Source organism: Macaca nemestrina, chromosome X (genome assembly GCF_043159975.1).
Source record: "Macaca nemestrina isolate mMacNem1 chromosome X, mMacNem.hap1, whole genome shotgun sequence".
Classification (NCBI taxonomy): Eukaryota; Metazoa; Chordata; class Mammalia; order Primates; family Cercopithecidae; genus Macaca; species Macaca nemestrina.
The window spans coordinates 147,508,382-147,526,374 of NC_092145.1; the positions used below are offsets into that span (position 1 = coordinate 147,508,382).

At 36.3% G+C, this 17,993-nt stretch overlaps 1 long non-coding RNA gene across 1 annotated transcript in view; it reads left to right on the top strand.

The window, feature by feature from the left end:
• The first annotated feature begins 1,106 nt into the window (after positions 1 to 1,106).
• Positions 1,107 to 17,993, top strand: part of LOC105478135 (uncharacterized) — a 44,397-nt gene continuing 27,510 nt past the window's right edge. The window contains exon 1 of the long non-coding RNA XR_985175.3: positions 1,107 to 1,278. This is a non-coding gene — a long non-coding RNA (uncharacterized lncRNA). The remainder of the gene's footprint in view (positions 1,279 to 17,993) is intronic.

Below are 17,993 nucleotides of genomic sequence, written 5' to 3' on the forward strand. Positions count from 1 at the left end.
CATCAGTGACCGCATTTAGATTTCATGAGATTCTTAGTCACGAATTCCTTTGAAAACCAAGTAAAATGTCAAGAGAGAGAAGCAGCACCCTATAGCCCCTCTTTTTAGTTCCACAGTGTGGGAGCCAATTTTCTTGTAATTCTAGAGAAGAAAAAAAATCACCATGTGGCTATAATTCTGATGACTGTTTTTTTAGATTGCCCAGAGACTAGCAGATGCAGAATGAAATAAATAAAAGCTATTTTTTTCATGTTTGAGGTGGTTTCCAATTAATACTTCTTTATTTCTCTTTGCCACTCCACTTTTCCCCAGCCTTTCCGGGTAAAAGAATACCAATAACCTAAATGTACTATGGTGATTGTAAATACAAAACTGATATACCATTAGGTAATTTTTCCTTTTTAAAGAAAATGTTCTATTTTTTCATGATCATTCTTAGCTACTACCTACTTCTACTCACCAAAGTCAACCATCAGCCATGAGAAACAATATTGCGGCCACAATTAAAACAACGGCAGGGGCATGAACAACACCTGAGAATGCTGCTCTGTCTCCTATATCTACTTCTCATCCAACCCAACCCTTTACTTTTTGAAAATGAAAAATTTTTTCTAGTAATGATCTTGTTAACTTTCATTGATTGACTTCCCATGGAATTATTTCCTGGCTGGCAGGGAATTAAATGTGATTTAAAATTATAATGTGCTACCAAGTGAGTTTTTATGTCCAAAGCTCATGAAATCATATTCATTAGGGGCTTTTCCTTTATATTCTGACTTAAATGAAGACAATGTTTTGCAGTCACATGTATTAGTAAGGTGGTGATAAGGTAACTGAAGAGCTTGCCTCTCTGTGTTTATCAACATCTGGCAACAAAAGACATCTGACCTCTGGTTGAGGCTAAGCAGAGGACAAAGTCTGGCATTTGGGCTTCCAGTTATGCCACACCCTGACTGAGCAAGGCCCTTTGCCTCTAGTAGCCTTGTACCTTCCCTCAGAGCATGATTTAGATGACTTCCAAAATTAATACTATATTTTATGTCTCATGTCTTGCCTATTATGTCTGGATATAACTGCAATACTACATAACTATATGCAGTGGACACTTGAAGAACATGAGTTGCTATGCAGGTCCGCTTTTATGCAGATTTCCTCCTGCCTCTGCCACCCTAAGACAGCAAGATCAACCTATCCTCTTCCTCCTTTTCCTTTGCCTACTTAACACAAAGACAGTGAGGATGAAGACCTTTATCATGAGCCACTTCCACATAATGAATGGTAAATATATTTTTTCTTCCTTATGATTTTCTTTTTTCTAGCTTACTTTATTGTAAGAATACAGTGTATAATACATACAACATGCAAAATATGTGTTAACCAACTGTTTGTTACCAGTTAGGCTTCCAGTCAACAGTAGGATATTAGATAAATTTGGGGTGAGTCAAAAGTTACACAGATTTTCAGCTGTGTGGGAGTCAGTATTCCTAACACTCATGTTGTTCAAGGGTCAACTGCATTATATAACATATATCCTATATATACCAGTATAGATATAAATAACAATTATTTTATTTTATATAAGCTTGGAACTCCTGGGATTGATACTAAAATTACTATTTTTGTACTTAAAAAGAAAATCAACCACCCCCGAAACAGGCTTCCACTTCTAAGCTATACTATTTATCTTAAATATGAAACACTATTATATCTTACCTGTTTTTAGAAGCAGACACTACAACAATCAGATTTTCTGGGCACAGTGAAAAATATCAATATCTGCATACACGGATTTGTATGTAATTTAATGGATATTTACAAAGCCCAGTATTTTTAAGTATGATGAGAAGTCAAAGATTTGTGGTTTGTTTATCACATAGCTGGTGGGACTTTCTGTTTTTGTTGTTGAATTTTGTTGTTTCGATATACCAGTGTGTTTCAGGAACTTTTCTTCTCGTTTGTTTTTTGGTTTGTTTCTTTCGTACAGAAAAATGTTGCTACTTATCAAGGGGAATGATTAAACATATGAAGTAGTCATATGACGAAGTATTTAAAATCATTAAATATCATACTTTAGAAAATATCAAATATCAACTCAAGTGTATGCTGCTTGGGTAATGGGTACACCAAAATCTCAGAAATCACCACTAAAGAACTTACTCATGTAACCAACCACCATCTGTTCCCCAAAAATCTATTGAAATAAAAAAAAATTAGCTTATCAAATCTGAAAAAGAAAGAAAATATCAACTGACCTCCTAAAATGCCCATGAAATGATATTGAGGGGAGGGGAAAAGATAAAAGTGATGTACACAGAATAAATGTAATTACATTTAAAATGCATTTACATGCAAAAAAAATAAGTAGCAAAGAAATACACTAAACAGTTATCTCTGATAGTATAATAATGAGTGATTTTTATATTTCTCTGTAGACATTGTGTAGGTTGTAAATTTATACAAGGCACACATTTGACTTATTAATAGGAAGAGGATAAAACTATCTTCAAAGTATCATTCTGTTCTCTTCTTGACTTTTTATTTGACAAGAACAAGGTTGTCTGGTGAGGCTGTTATGAGGATGAAATGGGAAAACATCTGTAAACCATATGTGAAGCTCGGTAGGTCAAAAGAGGCTGGTTCTCATTCTTCTACTAAGGCTATTTTCAAAATTTTATCTGTACCTTTAATTTGTAGTTTCCTTGTATTATCACTATAATACAAGATTTGCTCTGTATTATTACTATAACACAAGTAAACTACAAATTAAAGGTACAGATAATATTTTTGTTTGTATAAGCTGCACACTAAACACACTATAATTGTGCAACGGTGTTTAACTCTTAGGACTCCAGCACCCATAGGCCTCCACTCCAATAAGGAGATTATACTGTGAATTATTGACCTGTAAGCTTTGTGGGGCAGGATTTCAAGACTAACTTCTTTGGTCAAATGAGAAAATAGTCCAGAGAAAAAACATTATCTTTGTAATACAAAAATTAATAAAGAGATAAAAATAATGAGATCATTAGGATCCTAGTATAGACAAAGAAGCCACGGTGGCTAATTTCTCAGATTCTAGCAGGGCTTCTTTACCTCAGCTCTATTGACAGTTTGGGCCAGGTAACTTTTTGTGGATAATTCTTTGTTGCGGGAACTGTCCTGTGTGTTGTAGGATGTTTAGCAGCATCCCTGGCCTCTACCCACAAGACACCAATAACAATCACTTCTCTAGGTGTGACAATTAGAAATGTCTCCAGACATTGCCAAATGTCCCTGCAGCAGTAAAATTGCCCCTAGTTGAGAATCACTGGATTATAGGAAGAAGAAAAATAAAAATCATGATGTTCTTTTATTTTCTCCAAATCATCCGACCAACAACAATGCCAATGGTAATCTAGAGACAGTTCATAACAAAACAGGCTTAATTTAGAAAGATATAGTTATGGATTCAGCCACTTTGATTAAAAAGTTGTAATAATTGTCTTTAGTCCACTGCCCATTCATCCTAAGGAGAAGATTTTATCAAGTACTAGCAAGTAGTAGGCCTTAGGCTACAATCTACCAACATGTGTCTAATTCAAGGGCAAAGAGTTGGAAACTCATAAGGTGGAGAGGAGGTCTGCTTATAAGCCAAAGAAAGCACATTCCAGAGTAACTTCACTTAAGAATTAACAACTACAATGCAGAGAATTTATGAGAAACCCATTCTGCCACTGAGAAGGCCACTGGGATTTGATACAGTGGAAATAAAATCTGGTTCAAACCATAAGGCCATATCTCCCTAAAAGATTCCCCTTTCGAAAACTGCATTTAATTTTACTAACTACTCAACAAAATATTATATTCATAGACTGCAATTCTAGCAGAAAAGTTGGTTTAATGGAAGAATCAGTGGCGTCTGGCCGTAATCAATATTCATGATTACCATGAACCACAGATAGGCTAATTCCACTTAGATTTAAGCACCCTTCCTCTAGGTGTATACCGGTCATGCTTCCTGATTAGCTCTGATATGCAAAGAGCTTAGAAGTCAACATTCCTGTTCTCACAACAAGAAAAATGCTGAACAAGCTAGCAATCAACAGCTTTTCTTAGATCTACCAGATAACTGAAGTCACAGGACAAACTGCCACCCCCAAAACTGTAGACATGTGTAAATACAAAGAATTACAGTTTACCGAGAGCAGAGGCTTCTGGAGCCAGTAACTGGTAGGAACACTTAAATGGTAATTGATAAACTGCTGAAGGCTGAGTGCAGACTAACTTGAGATTTAAAAACTCCTGATGGCCCAGTTTTAGGAGGCTCCACACTTTTGTGAGATTTACCACTAGGTGCCCCACCAAAAGTAAAAATCATATGGGAGAGATACCTCCTTTGCTTTCAGCAAGAGGAAAGAAGAAGTGCCGTTTTGAAATAAGCCCAGAGTTTTCTGCTCTCTGTCGCAAGAGTTACATCAAGGGAAATTACCAGAGTCTTATGTGACCAAGAAGAAGGGCAACTAGACAATGCTAGTTCCCTCTAGCCTTCCTGTCTCACATAATGATAAGGAAAAAAAAGGCTGAGAAACGCTGAAGGTCACAGCTCAGGGACTCAAGCCCACTAAAAATAACTGAGATTTAATTATAAGATTATAGAATCCTTCCCCCCTCCTTAAAGTCTTACCACCATATCAGCAAGGCTCCAGTATAAAAACAGTGGATCACAACTGAGAGAGCTGAAAGACATAATCTATTTAAGAAAGGTTCTTAGGGGAACCTAAAGGCACCATGGAAGCAGGGAATAAAAGGAAACTATAGAAAACTGGAGCCTCTGGCACATACGTGTCACAATTAACATTAAACATAGCCTAGCTCCTAGCCAGATCAACATAAAGCCTTACACTAAAAGCCCAATTAACTCAGTTTATATTACCAGATATAGTATGATCACTTCCAACAAAAAAAATTATGAGATATGCTAAGGGAAGGAAAAAAAGTCTGAAGAGACAAAGCAAACATCAGTATCTGACTCAGATATATTCAGATTTTGGAATTATCAGATAAGAAACTTAAACAACTATTATTGATACATTAAGGGCTCTGTGGTATAATAAAGAATTTGGCCAGGCATGATAGCTCACACCTGTAATCCCAGCACTTTGGGAGGCTGAGGCAGGAGGATCACTTGGGCCCAGGAGTTTGAGATCAGCCTGGGCACCATAGTGAGACCACATCTTTACAAAAAAATAAATGATTAGCCAGGCATAGTGGTATGTACCCATAGTCCCAGCTACTTGGGAGGCTTAGGTGGGAGGATTGCTTGAGCCCAAGAGGTGGAGGTTGCAGTGAGCCAAGATTGCCTTACTGTGCTCCAGCCTGGGCAACAGAGCAAGACCCTGTCTTTAAAAAAAAAAAAAAAAAAAGCTTATCTGGCCTTTGATCTTAGTTCCTGACAACTTCAAATATCCTGGGAATTTCCTGAGAGACAGAAATTATTTGTTTTGCTAATGAGGTGACTCATCACAGACTCCTAATTAGCTTCAGGATGGGAGACAGACACCAGAAATACCAAACACATGGTTAGAAGGTTGGAACTTTGGGCCAGTTTTACCTGCATGGAAAAGAGAGTTGGAGACTGAGCTCAATTATGTGGCCAACTGCATATTCAATCATGCCTATGTAATCATATTCCACATAAAAACTGTGGAAACTGAAACTCAGTGGAGTTTTCTGGTTGGTGAACATACTGGTGTACGGGGAGTATGACACACTCAGATTCTTTGGGAAGAGAGTATGAAAATTTTGCATCCAGAGTCCTTCCAGATCTTGTCCTAAGTGTACACTTTATAATAAAACTCTACATGTGGAGTTTTACACATAGTGTGCTTTCAGTGAGTTCTGAGCCATATCGAATTATCAAAACTGAGGTAGTTATGGGAACTCCCAAATTTATAATCAGTCAGAAGTGCAGGGAGCCTGGGGACTGGGGACTGCACTTGTGGCTGGCATCCGGAATAAGCAGCAGTCTTGTGGAGGACTGAGCCATTAACTTGTGGAATTTGGTACTAACTCTAGGTCATTAATGCCAGAATTGAATTGTAGTACTCCAGGTAGTCAAAACAGAACAAGCCTGATGTGGTTTGGCTGTGTCCCCACCCAAATCTCATCTTGAATTGTAGCTCCCACAATTCCCATGTGTCATAGGAGGGACCCAGTGGGAGGTAACTGAATCATGGGGGCGGGCCTTTCTCATGCTGTTCTTGTGATAGTGAATAAGTCTCACGAGATCTTATGGTTTTATAAAGAGGCGTTCCCCTGCACAAGCTCCCTCTCTTGCCTGCCACCATGTAAGAAGTCCCTTTGGTGTTCCTTTGTCTTCTGCCTTGATTGTGAGGCCTCCCCAGCCACATGGAACTGTGAGTCCATTAATCTCTTTCCTTTATAAATTGCCCAGTCTTAGGTATGTCTTTGATAGCAGTGTGAGAACAGACTAATATGAAGCCCCAGCGGAAAAAACAGACAGCATGAAGGCACAGGTGGGTAATGTAAGCATGAGATGAAAACCCTAAGAAAGAATCAAAAGGAAATGCTAGAAATAAAAAAACATTGTGACAGAAATGAAGAATGTATTTAAAGGCTCATCAGCAGGTTGGAAATGTCTGGGGAAAGAATTAATGAGCTTGGCAACAGGTCAACAGAAACTTTCCAAACTGGAAGGCAAAGAGAAAAAAAGAATGGGAAAAATAACGAAATATCCAAGAACTATGTAATCATTACAAAAGGTGTAATATATACATAATGGGAATACTAAAAGGAAAAGAAAAAGAAGAACAGAAGAAATATTTGAAGTAATAATAGCTCAGAATTTTCTGAAATTATTGAAACACATCAAAACACAGATCCAGGAAGATTAGAGAACACCAAGCAAGAGAGATCCAAAAAATCAACATCTAGGCATTTCATATTCAAACTGCAGAAAATCAAAAGCAAAGAGAAAATCTTGAAAGAAATGAGAGAGTTGGGGGAAGCATTACCTATAGAGCAACAAGGATAAGAATTATATCAGACTTCTCATCAGGGACCATGCAAGCAAGAAGAGAATAAAGTGAAATACTGAAAGTGTTGAAAGAAAATAAAAGAAAAACACAAGCTTAAAATTCTTCATCCAGTGAAGTTATCCTTCTAAAGTGAAGGAGGAAAAAAAGACTTTCTCAGACAAAAACTGAGGTAATTTGTTGCCAGTAGACTTGCCTTGCAAGAAATATTCAAATAAGTTCCTCAGAGAGAAGGAAATTGATATAGGTCAGAAATTCAGATCTGATCTGCAAGAAAGAAAGGAAGGAAGAACATTAGCAGGGAATCAACAAGGTTAAAATAAGATCTTTCATTTTTCAAATTTTAAATTGATCTAATAAATAACTGTTCAAAGTAAGAGTAATAGCAACAATGTATTGGGTAGTTACAGCTATGGATGAGTGAAATGAATGACAGCAATGGTACAAGGAATGGAAGAAAGTAGTTGGAAATGCTTTGTTATAAGGTATCCGCATTACCTGTGAAGCATTATGGTATTATTTGAAAGTGTATTTAGATTAGTTGTAAATATATATTGCAAACTCTAAGACAAACACTAAAACATTTTTTCAAAGAAGTATCATTGATATGCTAAGAGAAGAGAGAAAATGGGTTCATATAAAATGCTCAGTTAAAACCAGAGAAGGCAGGAAAATGGGGGTGGGGGGGCGATAAAAACGAAACAAAGAAAAAGTGCAACAAATAGAAAATGGTTACAAGCATTGTAGATACTAATCCAACTATATCAATACTCACTTTCAATGTGAATAGCTTAAATCACCAATTAAAAGGCAGAGACTTGTTAGAGTGCATAGAAAAAACAAGACCCAACTATATAATTTCTATTATATTTTAAAAAGCCCACTATGTATATAAACACACAGTTATATTAAAAGGGATAAAGATATACCATGATAACACAAATCAAATGAAAGCTATAGTAGCAATACCAATTTCAGACAAAGCAGACCAGAAAATTATCAGGGATAAGGAAGGGTATGATACAATGATACAGGGGCCAGTTCTCCAAGAAGACATAGCAATCCTTAACATGTATGTGCCTAACAACAAATCATCAAAATATGTGAGGCAAAACTGATAGAACTTCAAGGAGAAATAGACAAATCTATTATTATAGTTGGAAACTTCAAAACTTCTCTATCACTAATTGACAGATATAGTGGGCAGAAAATCAGTAAGGCATCGTTGAACTGAAGAACACCATCAATTAACTGGATCTAATTGACATCTGTAGATTTAGAAAACTTCATCCAACAAAGCAGAATACAAATTCTTCTCAAGCTCACATGGAACATTCAGCTTCCAACATTCAGAACATGCATTCTGGGCCATAAAACATCTTAACAAACTTAAAAAAGAATCACACAAAATTTGCTCTCAGATCACAATGGAATTAAGTTGGAAATCAATAACAGAAAGACAGCTGAAAATTTTCAAAATATTTGAATATTAAGCATACTTCTAAATATATGTGTCAAGTATCAAGAAAAATTTTAAATATTTTGAACTAAATGAAAATGAAAATACAACTTATCAAAACTTGTTGGATGCAGCAAAAGTAGTGGTTAGAGAGAAATTTATAGCCGTGAATGCATATTATTAGAAAAGAAAAAAGATCTAACCAGCAATCTAAGTTTCCACCTTAGGAAACTAGAGAAGAGCAATATAAACCGAAGGCAAGAAGTAGCAGAAACTATAGTACAAATCAATGAAACTGAAAACAGGAAAACAATAAAGAATATCAACAAAACCAAAAGCTGCTTCTTAGAAAAGATCAATAAAATTGATAAACATCTACGTTGGCTAATCAAGACAAAAAAAAGACACAAATTACTAATATCAGAAATGAAAGGGGACATCACTGCTGATCTCATAAACATTAAAAGGATAATAAAGGAATATTATAAATAACTCTATGCCCACAAATTTGATAACTTAGATGAAACACACAAATACCCTGAAAGATACAAGCTACCAAAATACACACAAAAAGAAATAGTTTAACTGCCCAAAACTGGAAACAACATTTCTTTCAACAGGTGAATAAACAAAATTTAGTACATCCATATAATGGCATATTATTCAGTGACCGAAAAAAAAAAAAGAACTACTAAGATGTAAAAAGACACAAAGGAAACTTAAAAGCATATTCCTAAGTGAAAAAAAAGTCAGTCTGAAAAGGCTACCTACTGTACGATTCCAACTACATGACATTCTGGAAAAGGCAAAATTATGGAGACAGTCAAAAGTTCAGTGGTTGCCAGGGGATTGGAATGGGGGTGGGTGGAAAGAAAGCTATAAATAGGTAAAGTACAGGAAAATTTTAGTGTGGCAAAACTATTCCATATGATACTATCATGGTGGATACATGATGTTATGCATTTATCAAAACCCACAGAACTGTACAACACAAAGAGTGAACCTTAAGGTAAACTACAGTTTATTTAATAATAATGTACAATATTAGTTCATTAATTTTTAACAGATGTACCACACTAATGCAAGATGTTAATAATAGGGTTTTTTCCTGCTTGGTGTATAAATAGCCTTTTATCAGCCCTTGTTAGGTTTCTGAGATCGCAGGAAGCCTAACTGTCCCCTTTCCTCTCTTGGTTTTTTCTCCTCCCATCTCGTGGCAGATAGCTGTGCTTATTTTTTGCATTCAATATTGACCACCACTATCCCTTCCTGTGCTCACTTCAGACACTGCTTATCAATTACGGCCCTCTCTTTCACTAAGCCTAAACACAGTCTTAGACCTTTATCACCATAATTTTTAATCAGTTGGGATTTGACACAATAAATGATTACTATCTTCTATATCTAAACTAGAAGTTTACAATTCATTCCACAGTAGAGATGTAACTGTCCCAAATTTCTTCTTGAATCTGTATGTATTTTTTAGCGCAAATTGCCAATGTTTGTTTTTATGGAAAAAGGCTTTTCTTCTTAATTCAATTTTTTCCCTAACCCACTTCATAAAAATGGAATTTTTATGAGTAATAATTGACATTTTCCTTCTTACACATGTGCTCATACTGGAAGCTCTCAAAACACTTGAAAATATCAACTTTTCTTCCAGTTTTATGGTATAAAGAAGAGATCAAGAAACTTTTCTTGTAAAGGGCCATATAGCAAATTATTTCTGACTTTTCAGGCCTCTGTCACCACTACTCAATACTGCCATAATATGAAAACCACATAATGTATAAACAAACGGGCAGTTCTGAGCTTCAATTGCCCTCAACTGTAACCTGCTCTGTGATGTGCTGTTTATTAGCCTTCTTCCCTTCCTTGTCACATTTCCCCTACCAGAGCTCTGTAGGATCACCTCCTAAATAAACTGCTTGCACTAGAATCCAGTCTCCCAGGGTTGGTATCTAGGGTAACCTAAACTCAGGTAGCTGCCAAAGAAAAAGCATTTGAAGAAGTCTTTTTAATACATTTATTAATACATGGCAAATACAGCTGACACTAAGACTGATGGTGAGAGAAATTGTGCGTATAAAAAGAGAAGACAGATGTAAGAATACTGGGAAAAGATAAAGCACTCCACAAATACAGGGTGAGAGCATTAATACTATGGCTGTCTATTAGAGTTGGAGCCAGGAAATTGCTCTATGAAACACTGCCAGTTCACAGCTACCTATATTCATGGAGGCAAGCAGCAGTATGAATAATATAAAGCAGTAGATGATTGGAAAATTAATGACAACAGCTTTGAAGAACATTATTTGAAATTTAAGCTGCATTTTTCATATCTTATTATGGATTTCTTTCAAATTTACAGTAAAGTTTGTAGAGTAACATAATATTCATATATGTATTTGCTGGAATGAAAAAATGACAACATTGGGTGGTACTTGTTTTATATCTCTTAAAAAAGCAAAACATTATAAACACAGTTGAATATTCTTTTGTAATCTTAATCTAATTCCTTCCCTCTTTTCTCAGAGGCAGCCATATTCATTAAATTGATATGTATTCTCTATGTTGATGGTTTGATGATTTTATTTCATATATATGTTTCTATAAGCAATATACAAGTTTTTGTGATTTTAAGATTTATACAAATAGTATCATGCTGCAGAAAGCATTCTGTAATTTAGCTGTGTTCACTCGACATTATCACTGAGACCCATCCATGCTAATATGTATTGGTTAAATAAATTCACTTATCCTTAGGGAGATCCTCCCTTTACTCTGGAAGGAGCTATCTTGGAGGACCTTTAATAAAACAGATCAGTGGTTCTCAACTGGTAAGGACTTTTGACCCCAGTGACATGTGGCAACGTCTGCAGTGAGGCCAGACATGCTGTTAAACATCCTACAATGCACGGGACAGCTCCGAAAACAAAGAATTTTCTGATCCAAAATGTTAATTGTGCTGAGCCTGAGAAACCCTGATACAGATGAAAATTCTACATTCTTGTAGAATTCCTGGATATGAGGAAGCAACTCAATGCAGACCCTTCAAGCTGAGATAACACATGTTCTGCTTGATGGATCACCAGAACTGTGCCTCTATTGCATTAGAGTATTTTCTTCTTTCATGTGGATTTTAGACTGTTCTCTGCTTATTTTGGGGAACTGTGTGTACATGCATGTGTATTTTGTGTGTATACAAATATTATAGTGGGGCCAGGCACAGTGGCTCAAGTCTATAATCCCAGCACTTTGGGAGGCCGAGGCGGGCGGATCACTTGAGGTCAGGAGTTCAAGACCAGCCTGGCCAACATGGTGAAGCCCTGTCTCTACTAAAAATACAAAAATTAGCTCGGCATGGTGGCGCACGCCTGTAATTTCAGCTACACAGGAGGCTGAGGAAGGAGAACTGCTTGAACCCAGGATGCGGACGTTGCAGTGAGCCGAGATGGTACCACTGCACTCCAGCCTGGGGGACAAAGTGAGACTCTGTCTCGAAAAAAAAAAAACACACACATACACACACACACACACACACACAAAACTCCAAATATTATGGTGCAGGGGGGCACATACTTGATCACCTCTTTTCCTTATGCTGATGGTAAAATGTAATGAAGAACTAAACTAAACTTGATGTAGCAAAAACTAACCATACTTCAGGGTCTCATACATGGCGTTAAAGATAATTTTTTTAATGGTAAAATCGTGACTCTCCTATACAACACATACGAACACGTATTAAAGATTTTATTTAACTCATTAATAAGGAAAATGCTAAGGTATCAGCCAGTTCAAAGGAGAATACAAAGAACAGACACAGTTATAGATGTGAAATAGGGAAATGAATACGCAAATTGAAACAAAATGAGCCTTTTTTCACAGCAGGAGAGAGAAGTCAATTGAACCTCTATCCCTCTACTGGACAGGAAACAATTTGATGTCTGTAAACAAGTGTTTTGCATTGATATCAGTCATCAATAATTTACAGCATTGTAAAATAGCCCCTTTAGAATCAGATAACCCAGAGGGGTGGGTGTCCTCTGGGCTAGACAATGCATAGTTTCCCTCTAAAGCAGTTTTTTCTTACAATGAGGTAATTTTAAGACTGCACAAGCCAGACTTTGGAAAATATACTGCCTTCGATTGTGATTATTTTGTTCAAGCTATGAAGCCCAGATCAATTGTTGAGTGGCTAGACTACAGGATTCCTACCACCCCACATCTGGGAAGAGGAAAATTCCAGGCAGGAAAATAAAGCCCAACTTAGGCTTGAGAGAATTTGGAGGACTTCTTTCTTTAAGCTGGGGGGCATGGAACCTGAACTCCCAGATAAGGAGATACCTGGAGTTAACCTGTTTCCTTTTGAGCTGCCTCCCTGCCACGGGATGGACTGCTGGGAATTAGGCAGGGTTTCATATTTTGGGTTTGGACTTGTTAACTCTAAAGATCTACTTCTCTTGGCTGTTGGAAGTTATTCTCTGTTTTCAATTTCCTTTTCCTGGAATCTTCAAGATATGTTTTTTAAGGAGTATGGTTTCACCACAGTTTAGACATGGAAAATCTGGAGAGGGACTAACCTTGTCACAGTAGGGATGCATCAAGAGTTGTCATCAGGGGAGGAGAGTGGTGTCCGTCAACATTCCTGTCCAGAAGAAAGACAAAGAAGCAGGTGTAAAAGATGGTAACCAGTCCTAAGTATTTCTGAGGCATTACCCTGGGACCTTAGAAATTGTTGGGGAAACAATTTAAATAGGGCCAGACTGATAAAGCCTGTGACTTGGGTTAACAGTTGTAGGAACATTTTATAAAATTATGAATGCCTGGAAATAACAGCAATAAAGATGATGGGATAAAATATGCCATCTTTTAGATGGAAAATTTGGATGTTAATTTGGTTTGGAAAAGGTGAGCAATATTTAATAAGCAATGAGACTAAATTTACAGTGAGAAAAATTTAAGATCACGGCGATTCAGTTTTCCAGAGGGCTTAATCACCTACAATCTCAATTACTAGACTTAAGGCACCTTACTCAGAATTCATTGTATAAGCCTGTTACAGGAAATGTAGGATATACACTTCTACATTTGTGCAACATATTTAGATACAGGCAATTTTTTTCATGTTTAGTTCTATAATCTTAAATCTGAGATCATTCACTTTCTTGAGTACTTTAGTTAGTAAGAATTAATAATATCCTAAACTTAAATCTTATACTGTCCAGCCTAAATGTCAAGGATTGGTAGATATGTCATTAGCTCTCAAATGGAATTTGCACCAGAAAGGCAGTGTGCCTGGTAGAAAGGTCTGGAACCTTGGTTTCAAATTTCAGTCCTGGCACTTACTAGCTGTAAAATCCTGAACAATTTGAATGTCATTGGGTTTTCACTTAATCATATATAAAATGTGGGAGTCAACCAGATGATCCTTAAGGGCTTATCTAGCTCAAAAACCCTATAATTCTATAGATAAATCACTGTACAGGATCCGTCCAATTTTGCATGGCAGGGGAACAGACATAACAACATGGAAAGGGAAGAGCCAGTACCTTTCACTTTTTCCCTCCTAAATTACTGACTAATCATCAAGGTTTTTCCTTTTGAATGGTTTCTGAGATATCTTCAAATGTTGCCTTTTGTTCTTTTTATACCCAAACTCCTTCACGTATGAAGAGTAGAATAGCTAAATTAAAATAATAATGAGAAAAGATTTGCATTTATTAAAACTATTAAAAATCAAAAGAAGTCAAATCTCAAGATAGCAAAACTGTAGAAAATAGCAATAAAATCCTTTTAGAAGACATTCTGATATACTTACCAAGTATCATAAATTTGACTCATTAAACCCTCTATTTCTAATTTATATTATAGAACTATTGTATTTCTCTAATTCTAAGGCAGTTTCAATTTTAAGATACAATATTAATTTAATAACATATTTTAAAGAAAAAAAAACTACTATCTTTATACTAAAATATATCCTGATATAAATTAAAAGAAAAAAATATGTACCTTGGAATTGAAGAAATATGAAAATTTAAAAGGAGAAAAATCCACATGTATGAAGACATTTACAGCAGTTATTTAAAATCATTAAAAAAAAAAAAAAAAACAGCGTCGCAGCCTGGCCAACATGGTGAAACCTCATCTCTACTAAAAATACAAAAAAAATGAGCAGGGCATGGTGGTGCATACCTGTAGTAACAGTTATTTAGAAGGCTGAGGCAGGAGAATCACTTGAACCCAGGAGGTGGAGGTTGCAGTGAGCCAAGATAATGCCACTGCACTCCAGCCTGGGCAACAGAGCAAGACCCTATCTCAAAAATAAATAAATAAAAATAAATAAACAGTATTGACATCCAATAATAAGGAAATGATTAAAGTATATATATATTATATATAAATACAATGAGATGTAACACAGTTATTAAAACTTTCATGATACAAATATAAAATCAAGAAAAAGTGTTTCTAAAATAATGTAGTATAATGTTTAGCATATATAAACGCATAAAATATATATTGCCTCATCAACTTAGAAACAATATGTTCATATGAATAAAGGAACTCCAAACAAATGAAAATCATAATGTTGCTGAGATACTGGAATTACATATGTAATTTAAATGTTCCTCATATATTTTAAAAGTACTTTAATCACAAATTAAAGTTCCCATAAATGTTCCTATCTTTTAAAATTGTACACATTTAAGGTATACAACATGATGTTTTGATATACATATACACAATGAAGTGATTACTACAGCCAAGCAAATTAACATATCCATCATCTCATCTCACATGGTTATCCTTCCATCTTTCTTCTGTGATAAAAGTATCAAAAATCTACTCTCTGAGCAAATTTCCAGTATACAATACAATATTATTAACTATAGTCTTCATTTTGTACATTAGATCTCTAATTTATTCATCCTACATCATTGCAACTTTGTAACGTTTGACCAGATCTTCCAATTCCCCTGCCCCACCAAACATTTTTATCTTGACAGCCTATCTCTTCCCTGTGTTTTTCTTTGGGTCCCGTTTTCTCCCCTCCCTGACATAGCAGGAAATTTAACATTTAGCTGGGCAGCCAAGAAGCAGCCATGGTGGGTGTGATTATCGGTAATAACAGGTAATGTGCTTACACAATCATTTCCGTTCAGTTTCATGAGTAAAGAGTATAATGAGGTAGCCACTGAGAGCCAGAGCCAATAAAACAGTCATTTTTGTCTCTACCCAAGAATCCTGCCTAGACTTGCAGGAACTAAATACTTTCCAAGGGAAGGGACTAGAGAGAATGCAGCATTGTGATCACCAGCAACAAACCGCATCTTTGGGATGCTGGTACTTCTCTTTCCTCACATGACGCTACCACTCTTTCTGGTTTAAAATGATGGTAGCCCTGAAGAATTTATGTGCTGTTACATTATAGCATAGAATGAATATATAGGGGTAAAACCTAATGTGAAAGTAGGTGAAATATTTGTATTTCAGAAGTCACTCCACCCAGGGGTCCAAGAGTAGTGTCCTATTTTCTCTACTTTCTCATCTCTTACTTGATAAACTCACTCAACTGGCTTCTGCCCCAACCACTGCATGGAAATGGCTCATACCAGAACATCAATAACGTCTTGACCCTATATTTTTAAAATTGTAAAGTTTAAAAATTTTTAAACTTGTATTTTGAAATCATTTCAAATGTGTAGAAGATGTGCAAGAACAGTACAAAGAACTCCCATATGCCCTTTATCCAGCTTCACCAGTTATTAATGTTCTGCCACATTTGCACACTCTCTCTCATATATATACACACACACATATGTGTAAATGTGTATATCTGTATGTATATATGTGTATATATGTATACAGTATATGGGTGTGTCCCTTTCCCCAGTGGCACTTCAGTATTTTCTAAGAACAATGCCATTCTCTAATGTAACCACAGGGCAATTCTCAAATTTAGAAAATGTGATAGTGATATAAATATTGCTATTATCTAGTATATTTATTTTAACGAATCTCAATTTTTAAGAGAACTAAATTATTTTTATTAAAAAGTATTTTTTTAAAATGAAATAGGTTAATATTCAAATTGTTTTCAACATTTGCAGGGTTTTTAAACCATATTTACAGTAATTATTCAGACTTATTTCCTAATTTAATTGAATTTTACACTCACCACCAGGACTAGTACGATGTACTTCTACTTCGAAAGTCTATTTTGCCGGGTGCAGTGGCTCACACCTGTAATCCTAACACCTCAAGAGTCTGAGGAGGGCAGATCACTTGAGGTCAGGAGTTTGAGACCAGCCTGGCCAACATGGTGAAACTCCATCTCTATTAAACATTCAAAAAATTAGCCAGGTGTGGTGGTGCATGCCTGTAATCCCAGCTACTTAGGAGGCTGAGGAGAGAGGATCACTTGAACCCGGGAGGCAGAGGTTGCAGTGAGCCGAGATGGTACCACTGTACTCCAGACTGGGCAACAGAACGAGATTCCATCTCAAAAAAAAAAAAAAAGAAAAGAAAAAAGAAAAGAAAGTCTTTATTTTGATTAATCTTTTGGTCATGTATAGTACATCTGTGAATAAACTTTTTCAGGGCCCATATATAGGCAAGAATTATTTCTGTGGCTTTCACATGTGACTTGATATAGAATTACTGAGTCACACACAGCCTTCTCTTTCAAAATATATATATGTTGCTTCGTGTATCCTGTATCATGTGACACTCAGGCAAAGTCTGTTTATGTACTTTGTGGAAAATCTTTCCTTTTTTCTGGAAATCTGTGGCATTCTTTTTCTTTCAAATTTAAAACGTTATTGTTCCCATTCAGGTACTGGGCAATTATTGTCAATTTTCCTTTGACCATGACAGGGCCTTTTCATAGGAAGATGAAACATTTTTCTTGAGCTCAAGAAAACTTTATTCTCTTCCTCAAATATTTCTTATTTTCCCTTTATCCCAGAGTTTTCTTTTCAACATGTCGGTAATCCATATATTGGATCTCTAGTGTCTGTCTCATATGCTTTCTCTTAGGCTCCCAGACTACATAGGTCTGACGAAAAATGTGGCATACTTTGAGTCTGAAACTTCCTAGTATAGTTCATCTCGTGCTAAAAGCTGGAGCAGTTAATACTGTGACTGGCAGCTATCTTGCCCTCCTTTCTAATGTACGATGTAAACTAAATGCGTGCAAGTGACAGAAAGGTTTCCGTTTCGTTTTAAGACAGAGTCTCGCTCTGTCACCCAGGCTGAAGTAAGACATCAGCGCCATCTTGGCTCACTGCAGCCTCTGCCTCCCGGACTTAAGTGACCCTCCCAGCCCAGCCTCCCCAGTACCTGGGACTACAGGCACACACCACCACGCCTGTCTAATTTTTGTATTTTTTGTAGAGATGGGGTTTCGCCATGTTACCCAGGCTGGTCTGGACCTCCTAAGCTCAAGCCATCTGCCCACCTCAGCCTCCCCAAGTGCCGGGATTACCGGA